We start from the raw sequence: 11,789 nt of genomic DNA on the forward strand, positions 1-11,789 counted from the left end.
TTCTCACAATGACACAGTGATGGACCCGTGTTGCCTTCTGTTCGTCCTTCTGTTGATAAAACTTTCAGGTAAGATTGATTGCAAAACATAATAAATTCTATTCTAAAATTCTATTCACATTTAGTTCTGTAATGATTTACGATTTTGGATTGTTGTGAGGCAGCCTTAAATTAAATATTAATACAGAAAGTAGTGACAAAGATAAAAGAGAACCAAAGAACACATTTTTATTGAAATAAGCAAAGTAGAAACATCTGAGCTCTTAAGACTTGTATAATTAACTATTTTAATTTAAATAAATGTATATTTAAACTAATTATTTTATTTTGAAGGTACTCATGATGTCATAAAAATACCTGTTCAGAGGGGACAGTCTATTCTAATTCCTTGTTTATATAAACGGGAATATGTATATTCAAACGATTTCTTGAGTGCCTTATGCTATCGGGTTTTGAGTCATCACAGTAAACTCTCTTACCAGCGATATAACCCCCAAAAAGTATTTTTCTCTGATGATAAGACTCATAAAATCTGCAGTGTGGACAATGTTCAGGAGTCTGGTGATTACTGGTGTGGTGTTCTTCCACCAGGCAGTCCTAATAAACAAACTACCTTTGTTTTGGAAGTCGCTACAGGTGAGGCTATCATTCAATTTGCCGTAATCTCTTAATTAACTTTATTATTATTATTACACAAACAGTTACAGTAAATTAATGTAGTTTAACTTTTTTGTGTATTTCAGGCCCTTCAGGGCTTTATGTGAGCAGTCAGTATCTGACAGGATTTGAGAATGACAGTGTTACCGTTACCTGTTATCATCACGGGAAACATTATGTAAAATGGTGTAAGTTTGGGGGGCACTGTATGAGTGGAACATCAGGAACTTTAGACGGAGCCTCTGTTGAGATCAGATATTCTCAGGCGTTCATGACTGTGACCATGAACAAACTGAAGATGGAGAACACAGGATGGTACAGTTGCTCATCAAAAGACCTTCAGATACCTGTTTATATAACTGTAAAACAGAAAATGAGCCTGACTTCAACAGAATTACCTCAGATCACACCTGAAACAACTGCCAGAAAAAGGTATTTCATGATTGATCAGATGTGGCATTTTTTTCGATGAAAACGCTTATTTTACTAAATGCTGTTTACAAATGATCATATCTTCTGTTCTACATTGCAGGACGGCTGTTCTGTTTCTGTTGCCTGTGATTCTGGAAGTCCTCTTGGTCATATTAATTTATGCATCATGGAGACTCTTTAAATTATGCAGAGAAAGTAAGTTGAGTTTTGCGATACCAAATTGATCTACAATCTGTGATCAGTGATCACACATTACACGCTGTGGCATTAAAATACATAGTCACATGTTTTAATTTCTAATGAAACGCATTCTTTAGGATGCTTAATATCTAGGAAACACGAAGCAGAAGCCGCTTATTATGTAACAATGCACAAGAAACAGTCGTCGCACGTAAGTTCATAAACACTGCATCAGTTCTCTGTAAGCATTACACAATGAATAGATAGATTTGCACCAAAGAGACAAAAATCAGACAATATCAAATGAAAATCAGATGATTAATCCAATTAAACTTAATAATTAAATAAATAGTAACCGTATGATGTATAAGGGCTCATATTTACTAATTTAAGAAATAATACTTTGTTTCTTTTTTGTGTCAAATTACAGCAAACCGGCTGTGCAGATGTTGGAACATATGAAAGAATGGCTGGCCTTAAAAGTGATATTGAGGTATAGTAAAGCACAACACTTCATACTGAAATATGTGATGTTCCGGATGTAAATGGTCTATTATGTGTGTAACAGAGTATTTTTTCAATAGATTTAGCTGTGGTTTGTACTAATGTTTTTTTTTCTATCCTCAGACGGAGCCAGATTATGTCAATGTTACAAAGACATGACAACAAGTCTATTGTTGTTTCTCTTTTCTTTACAATTTAAGCACTGTATAAAGTATTTTTGATCATTTATTTATTTTTCGTTTGTGTAATTGTTTAAGTAATGTTTTTTTTAATGTGAGGGCACCTATATTGAGGCAGCAGATGCTATATAATGTGTTATGAAGTGTAATTTGTAGGACAAGGAAACTGGATAATTAAAGGAGTGATGGTTAATGCATGCGTTTTGGAGCAAACATAACTGTTGATGATACTTTGATGGAGATATCACAATCCAAGCACAATCAAAAGGAATGTTTTTACACAATCTTGTGCATCATTACAACAATAAATGGTCAATGAACCCTTGAAAGGTTTGGTTTTTGTGCATGTGTATGACCTTGTTTTAATATCCCGGTGGGGACTTAAACCCGATTGCACACCAACTCATGGAGACCCATGCTGACCAAAATTGAGACTTATAAATCGTACAGTACAGTTCTGTCGCACCTGCATGGTTAAACGATTTAAGTGTTTCCTGAAACCATTGTTCTAACGATCAGTCGCAAACAGAGGCGTATTAAGACCTCATGGTGCCCCTGGGCAACAGCCCCAGAGGTGCCCCCCACCTACCCACACGCAAGAATCCACTCATTAAAAGATTTATATATTAAAAGTTTTTATAAGAATGAAACTCAACAATTTACAATGTACTATTTTACAAGAATTACACATTAACATGACACTTTTGTAGAATAGAACACAAAAAACAACTCTTTTCATCAAGTATTTTTAACAATTAGGCCTACTGTAGTTGAGGGGCACCTGCTTTCTGTTGTAATGTTGTATTTCTTGTTTTGATGTAGTGAAAAACAAAAATCACTAACAACATTTTTTTAACAGGTGTAAATGTTGTGCGTGCCACAAAGTGGGGGTACAGGAACATACTATACTGTATATATATATATATATATATATATACAGTGGTGTGAAAGTGTTGGCCCCCTTCCTGATTTCGTATTTTTTTGCATGTTTGTCACACTTTAATGTTTCAGATCATCAAACAAATTTACAACATGCAGTTTTTAAATGAAGGTTTTTATTATTAAGGGAAAACAAAATCCAAAACTACATGGACCTGTATGAAAAAGTGTTTGCCCCCTAAACCTAATAACTGGATGGGCCACCCTTAGCAGCAACAACTGCAATCAAGCGTTTGCGATAACTTGCAACGAGTTTTTCACATCGCTGTGGAGGAATTTTGGTCCACTCATCTTTGCAGAATTGTTGTATTTCAGCCACATTGGAGGGTTTTCGAGCATGAACTGCCATTTTAAGGTCATGCCACAGCATCTCAATAGGATTCAGGTTAGGACTTTGACTAGGCCACTCCAAAGTCTTCATTTTGTTTTTCTTCAGCCATTCAGAGGTGGACTTACTGGTGTGTTTTGGATCATTGTCCTGCTGCAGAACTCAAGTTCGCTTCAGCTTGAGGTCACGAACAGATGGCCGGACATTCTCCTTTAGGATTTTTTGGTAGACAGAATAATTCATGGTTAAATTTATCACAGCAACTCTTCCAGGTCCCGAAGGAGCAAAACAGCCCCAGACTATCACACTGCCTCCACCATATTTTACTGTTGGTATGATGTTCTTTTTCTGAAATGCGGTGTTACTCTTACGCCAGACGTAATGGGACACATACCTTCCAAAAAGTTCAACTTTTGTCTCGTCAGTCCACAGAGTATTTTCCCAAAAGTATTGGGGATCATCAAGATGTTTTCTGGGAAAACTGAGACAAGCCTTTAAGCTCTTTTTGCTCTGCAGCGGTTTTCGTCTTGGAACTCTGCCATGCCATTTTTGCCCAGTCTCTTTCGTATGGTGGAGTCATGAACACTGACCTTAACTGAGGCAAGTGAGACCTGCAGTTCTTTGGATGTTGTTGTGGGGTCTTTTGTGACCTCTTGGATGAGTCGTCGCTGCGCTCTTGGGGTAATTTTGGTCAGCCGGCCACTCCTGGGAAGGTTCTCCACTGTTCCATGTTTTCGCCATTTGTGGATAATGGCTCTCACTGTGGTTCGCTGGAGTCCCAAAGCTTTAGAAATGGCTTTATAACCTTTTCCAGACTGATAGATCTCAATTACTTTCTTTCTCATTTGTTTCTGAATTTCTTTGGATCTCAGCATGATGTCTAGCTTTTGAGGATCTTTTGGTCTACTTCATTTTTTCAGGCAGGTCCTATTTAAGTGATTTCTTGATTGCGAACAGGTGTGGCAGTAATCAGGCCTGGGTGTGGCTTGAGAAATCAGTGGTGTAAAGTATTGGAGTAAATGTACTTAGTTACTTTACTTAAGTATCTTTTTGGCTACTTTGTAGTTGTACTGAGTATTAAAGATATTAGCAACTTTTACTCTCTACTTAACTACATTTTTGAACAAGTATATGTACTCTTTACTCCACTACATTTGTAATGACTAATGCAATTACACATTACATTTTGCATGACACCTATCTTATAATTAATATTGCCATTTACAGGGCAATGAAGGTACTACAATCTTGTGGATTTTGCTCTAACTTACAAAAACTTGTCAACATGGCTTCTTTATATGAATATGAGTGCAGTATCAGGTAGATGTCAATCGCTGGCGGTTTACACACGGTTAGCCCTTACCCGCTATTTCTACAGTAATATATTGGCAACACTGTTGCCAGCTAGTTACTGTAGGTCACACATCTACAAAAGCTCTTATTTTTAAAACTAACTCTTCCTAAATGTGCTCTAAACATGTTTGCTCAAAATTTGACCATGTGGTGGGACTATTGCCATGAAGTGATGTAAACCAGTAAAAAGAATGTATAGTATTTCAATTTTCAAAAGTGCTCTCACACTATATAGACAAAATATTAACCTATAGAATGAGTCGGACACAGAGAAATGAACAATCCACATATGAATCTCAACAATGGTGACAATCAACTGAACAGCTTCATGCTGCAATGCATGCTGGGTACATAGTACAAAACTCATTCATGATTGTTTGTCACCATTGATGAGGTTTGTATGTCAAGTGTCTAACTGTGTCTCAATTGCAAAGAAAGATTTTCTGACAGAGATCTTTCCATTATAACATGTAATCACTTTACCAAACATATCTTAATAAATCTTTAATGCTATATTATTATTATTTAATGATTGAATTCTTTCAGATGTATCTTCAGTTACTAAGCAAACATAAAGTTGCGGTTCCTGTAAAGTCCCTTTCAGTGTTATTGTATAAGTGTACATTTTAAAGCTACAAGAAAGTCAAAGAGTCCAACCAAAGCAAACACTGATCGCCATAATGGTGACTTAAAACATAATTGAACCACTATGAACTCGAGTTAAATCTCAATAAGATCTTACACAGATGACAGAAATAAAGTGAAAGTGGTGTCTGTAATATGTGAAGATGTTATTGATGTTTGTGTTTAATTCTCCTCTGGTGAAATCTTGACAGATTTATTGTGTTCATCTGTTATTTACACTTGTTCATCTAAGACTGTGTGACTTAAGTGCGTTAATAGATTCTTTAATAATGTATCTTCAAACAGCCATTGCAGTAGTTTACTGTAAAACACCTACAGTAACTAGCAGGCAACAGTGTTGCCAATATATTACTGTAGAAATGGCAGGTAAGGGCTAACAGTGTATGTGAAATGAGGACATGACTGCAGCTGGCGATGAGGCCCAAACCAGCATGTCCAGTGCAAAAAGGCTTTGACTTTTTGATTCTACTTAACATTACTTTATTTATCCGTTATATTGAAGAGACCTTTTTGAAGGAGTTTGGTTTACTTATGAGCAGTTGAGCTTAAATGAGACTTGGGTGTTTGTAATAGACGTACAGTAGGTTATGATGTCGGCCATGATTTGTTGCAATTTTGAGGTGTTCAGTCTTATTATGATTTAAGAAAATAAATGCGATTGCTCTCCTCACGAATCGACTGTTTCTAGTTTTTCACTGACATGTCTCTTAAGTGTTGAGGACTAGTGCTGCTTTGAGCCTACCTTCAGTATGAGTAAAATACTCAAGTACTGTTCAAATCAGATACTCGAAGACTTTTACTCAAGTCGTTTTGAAATTGGTGACTTGTAACTTGTAATGGAGTAATTTTCACTGCAAGGTATCTGTACTTTTACTTAAGTATGGTTTTCAGGTACTCTTTACACCTCTGTGAGAAATTGAACTCAGGTGTGATAAACGTCTTGGTTATGTAACCTCAGTTCCCTCATGGAGGGAACGAGACGTTGTGTCGAACCGACAGATGGGGTTCGTCCTTGAGAACCTATCGCTTCCGACTACTTTAGAAAAGGCCAATGAAATTGGCGAATGAAATTTGCATGCCGGACTCCGCCCCCGGATATCTGGGTATAAAAGGGGACGGCGTGCTTCATTCATTCACCTTTGTGCTGAGGAGCCTGAGACCTCTCTTGACTGCAGCAGTGGGCAGCACGTGCTGTGGCATAAGGGACACAACGTCTCGTTCCCTCCATCAGGGAACTGAGGTTACATCCGTAACCAAGACGTTCCCTTTCTTTCAGTCTCTCGACGTTGTGTCGAACCAACAGATGGGATTCCTATGGAAAAGGCCACGGCGCTGTGCTGTGTCACAATCTCTAGCAATCACTGGCCTGGGCGTGTCAGACGTGAGCGCTACTGCGAAATTGTAATCTACCAGTGGATAGGTAGGGGGTCCCAGAGCTTTTTGAAATGTGGGAAGGCCCCTGCCTTCGGCCCTCACAGGCGGCGGCCTTGTTTCACTAACAGCGAGAAGCCGCCCGGTACCGTAAGGCCACTGGGTAAGAGCTACTTCCTCAAATGGGGGACGCGCTACAGAGACCACTTCCTACAGTAGGGAGGAGTTTAGTGGAGATACCAACATGGTCTCGCCGTTTAGGGGAGAACACATGGGAGAAATGTGCGGACTGAAGGAGTTAACCGCAAGGTGGAGGTCCACCTAGGGAAGGTCATGGGTTGCCAAGGTGGGAACCAATCATGAGGATACATGAGACGGAACCGCCCGATTGGGGGGGGTTACAACATCCGGTAGCACTAGGTCCGGTAAGAGCTGTGTTGTGGATAACTCAGTTGGTACATGGCCTAAGGGGCAGGGCTGCTCTGCCCTGCCCACCCGCAGGAGGTGCTTGCTTAGTGATGGATGGAATGCCTGTTCTTCACCCAGTGGGGGAAGAAGGGGGGAAAAAATAGCACACTGACCCACCTGGGAGGGGGAAAGGTGCTTTCGCAGGCGTACGCCCTACTGGCCGCCGGTCTTAACCTGATGCCCTGCAAGACTCGAGCTGATACCAGTTTTACGTGGAGGCTGTAGAACCTCGCGAAGGTGTTGGGCGTAGCCCAACCCGCAGCTCTGCAGATGTCTGCCAGAGAGGCGCCCTGAGCCAGTGCCCACGAGGAGGCTATACTCCGTGTGGAGTGAGCTCTCACTGCCAGTGGGCACGGACGATCTTAGGACCGATACGCTGTAGTGACGGCGTCCATGATCCAGTGCACCAATCTCTGTTTTGAGACAGCCCTCCCCTTCTGCTGACCTCTAAAACAGACAAAGAGCTGCTCAGAGCTCCTGAAGCTCTGTGTGCAGTCCAAGTAGAGGCGCAATGCATGTACTGGAAACAACACGGATGGGGTTGGGTCTTCCTCCCCGGTGGGGAGCGCCTGTAAGTTTACCACCTGGTGTCTAGGGGGAGTGGTGGGAACTTTGGGCACGTAGCCGGGCCGGGGTCTCAGGATAGCGTGAGAATCACCGGGCCCGAGTTCTAGGCAATCTGTGGACACGGAGAATGCTTGGTAGGTCCCCTACCCTCTTGAGTGCCATCAGGAGAGCCGTTTTTATCGTGAGGTGAGAAAGAGTGGCATCTCCGAGGGGCTCGAAGGGGGGCCAGGATGGCATCAAGGTCGCAAGAGGGTATGGGGTGCGGACGAGGCGGTAGCCTTCTCATGCCCCTTAAGAACCTAATGATCAGGTACACTTGATGCTCCTCTTCCCTGACCTTGCACAGGGTCTGTGCAATGAGGCTCACTGGGGGGAAGGCGTACTTCCGCTTGTCCCACGGCCAGCTGTGCGCTAGAGCATCCGTGCCGAGGGGGGCCTCGGACGGGAGTACTAGCGGGCAATGGGTGGTGTCCAGGGAGGCAAACAGGTCTACCTGAGCCCGCCCGAACTGTACCCAATGAGCTGGACTGGGCGGGGGTGGAGTCGCCACTCTCCGCGAGGTGTCAACTGACGAGAGAGCGTATCGGCTGTCTGGTTCAGGTCGCCTGGGATATGTGTGGCTTACAGGGATCTGCTCACCTGTGGACTCCACAGGAGGAGGCGTTGGGCGAGTCGTGTTAGCTGACGCGAGCGAACGCCACCCTGTCGGTTGAATACGCTACGGCAGTTGTGCTGTCCGACCGGACCAGCACGTGCTTGTCCTGCACAAGAGGTTGTAGCCCTTCAGTGCGGGTAGCACATCCAACAACTCTAGGCAGTTGATATGCCTGCGCAGGCGGGGGCCCGTCCATCGCCCCGACACTGCGTGCCCGTTGCACACGGCACCCCAACCCTGCAGGGAGGCAGCTGTCGTCACCACGACATGCCTCGTAACCTGCCCGAGAGGGACCCCCGCGTAGAAAGGTCATTGAAGACCAAGGGGTTAGGGTGCGTCGGCAGAGAGGCGTAATCACCATTCGCCTGCTGCCGGTGTGCCACGCTCTCCAGGGATCTCGACTCTGTAGCCAGTGTTGGAGCGGTCTCATGTGCATCAACCCGAGGGGTATCACCACCGCCGAGGATGCCATGTGCCCAGGAGCCTCAGAAATTGTTTCAGGGGGACCGCTGACTGCATGAAATATTCAGTTCAACACTGACTGAGCGCGCTCTGAAGTCATTCAGCTGTAATGGAGACAGAGTTGAGTTCCATACCAAGAAAGAGGATGCTCCGCACAGGGGAGAGCTTGCTCTTTTCTCGGTTGACCTGTGGTCCCAATCGATCTAGGTGCCGAAGCACTAGGTCCCTGTGTGTATATAACAGATCTCGCGAGTGTGTCAAATGAGCCAGTCGTGAGATAGTTTAGTACCCGCACACCTCTCTCCCTGAGGGGAGTGAGGGCGGCTTCCACGATCTTCCTGAAGACTCGTGGGGACAGGGACAGACCAAAAGGGAGGACTCTGTACTAATATGCCTGACCCTCGAAAGCGAACCGTAGGAACGGGCGATGACGAGGGAGAATCGAGACATGAAAGTAAGCGTCCTTCAGGTCGATTGCCATGAACCAATCTTGACATCTGATAGATGCCAGGATGCGCTTCTGCGTGAGCATCCTGAATGGCAGCTTGAGTAGGTGCCTGTTCAGGGTACGCAGATCTAGCAACCCCCTTTTTGGGGACGATGAAGTACGGGCTGTAAAACCCGTTGAACATCTCGGCTAGAGGGACGAGCACGATTGCTTCCTCACCAGAGGGGTGGCGACCTCGACCCGATGCACGGGAGCATCCTTGCCTCTGCCTGAGGTTTGGAGGATGCCGAAACTTGGGCGGGCGTCTGGGGAGTTGGACCGCGTTGCAGAGACGGATCGTATCCCGTAGTCACCGTGACGGTTTGGGAAGCCTTGCCAGGCTCTCAGGGACCGATACAGGGAGGCTAGGGGTACGTTCTGCTTCATCGACCTCCCGGGGGGTGGTTCGATGGCTGGCAGTGTGGATCCCTCGCCGTGGGGGGGCGCCCGGAGAGGAGATCGGCTCTGCTGTTTTACCTGCCTGGCGATGATGTAGCACAACGCACCATCGATTGAGAGTGCATAGGCTGATGATTATCCTCAACATTGGGTCTTGCCTCAACGTTGAGTTGCCGAACACCATCGTGTAGAGGGTGAGAGCGGCTGTGATAATACCCAGACGATGATGTAGCACAACGCACCGTCGATTGAGAGTGCTTAGGCTGCTGATTATCCTCGACATTGGGTCTCGCCGGGACGCAACGTCGAGTTGCCGAACACCATCGTGTAAAGGGTGAGAGCGGCTGTGATAAACACCCAGAGAGAGAGAGAGAAAACTCTTAGAAGTGGGCTGTTGGGACGGGGCAGGAACCGTCCCGGATCGACCAATCAGCGAAGGAATGGCTGGGGTCGGGCCCGAAGGTATTCTCGATCTCCCTGGGGTCTTCCCATGAGGGCCGCTTCGGCTTCCACCGCGGCTGCTGACGGGGTGGTGGTTTCCTCTTCGATGTCTTCTTCCGGGGGGCCGCCTGAGTGGGGGGCGCCGAAACCGGAAGGCGTCGAAGAGGACCAGGGCTGCTGGGAAGCAGACTGTGCACGGGATCTTGACGGCCAGAGGGCAGCCGAGTCGCGGCGGGGGAGGATATCTTGATATCCTCTGTCTGCTTCTTTACTGTCGAGAACTGCAGCTCGACAGTATCACCAAACAGCCCCCCTTGCAAAATGGGTGTGTCGAGAAAGCGGACTTTCTCAGCGTTACTCATCTGTGCAAGGTTCAGCCAGAGATGTCTCTCCTGGACCACAAGTGTGGACATCGCCCGACCCAGGGCCCGCACGGTCACCTTGGTTGCCCGTAGACCGAGGTCGGTGACAGCGCGGAGTTCCTGCATAAGCGCTGGGTCGGTCTTACCCTCGTGGAGCTCTCTCAACGCCTTGGCCTGACCTGCAGGATGGCCATAGCGTGTAGAGAGGGGATAGCTTGGCCCGCAGCAGAGTAAGCTCTCGACATCTTGGATGCCGAAAAAACCTACATGCTTTGGACGGGAGTCTAGGTCGAGCCCCTGGGGGACATCGACGTATCCTCTAGCTGCCCCACCATCGAGGGAAGAAAGGGCGATGGAACTAGTTGACATGCACGCGCCGAAGGGGGCGTTCCAGGTCGTATTAAGTTCCTCATGCACTTCCGGGGAAACACGGCACTGGGGGCGAGTACGGTTTGGAGCCGCTCTCAAACCCGAGGTACCATTTATCCAGCCACGAGCGTTGGGAGAGGCAGTGCGTGCACTGCAACCCAATGCCGGTGGTCCGGGGAAGCATGGCTGACATTTCGACGTCCGCTTCTTCCTGGGCTCGACCCCCCGAGGGAGGGAGCTCCGAGGAATCGTCAGAGTCCGATGCCAGTAAGTCGCCCTCCGATGCTGCAACGGACATCTCATCATCATGCACCGTTTCCGAATACGTGGTTGAGGAACAAGACGGTGGGACCGTCTCATGGGGAACGGTCAGACGAGCGAGACGAGGTGTGAACGGTCCACGAGCCGGTGGCTGACAGATTAGCGCTCACAGTAATCCTCATATCACCCTCGCTGCTCGCTGTAGCGGACGGCAGGGCCATAGTTCCGCTGTCACGGAACGGGAAGCAGACGAGGTGGTGGCTGAGTCCCATGGGAACACAGCCACCCGTGACGCAACGTCTGAATCGTCAACCGCCCGCATTGCGGGCAGGACGTATCCACAAGGGCTGCCCCAGCGTACTGGAAGCAGACCTCGTGTCCGTCCCTCTCCTCGATGAGTGTGTTGCACCCACGAGAACAGCGGGACATGCCACGCTGGAGAAATTTGCTCTTTTAGAGAAAAAAACTCGAACACTTCTGGAACCGCCGAGAAGCCCAGGGGAAGTTGCCGCAGGAAGAGACAGTCCGCTGCACCACGTCGTAGAACCGGCAGTCTTGTAGTTGCTATCTTGTAGCGAAGTCTGTTGATCATGAGCGAAGGCTCCGAAGAACAAAAGGTGAATGAATGAGGCACGCCGTATCCCTTTTATACCCGGATATCCGGGGGCGGAGTCCGGCATGCAAATTTCATTGGCCTTTTCTAAGAAGTCGGAAGCGATTGGTTCTCATGG

This window comes from Triplophysa rosa, linkage group LG23, assembly GCF_024868665.1.
Source record: "Triplophysa rosa linkage group LG23, Trosa_1v2, whole genome shotgun sequence".
Lineage (NCBI taxonomy): Eukaryota > Metazoa > Chordata > Actinopteri > Cypriniformes > Nemacheilidae > Triplophysa > Triplophysa rosa.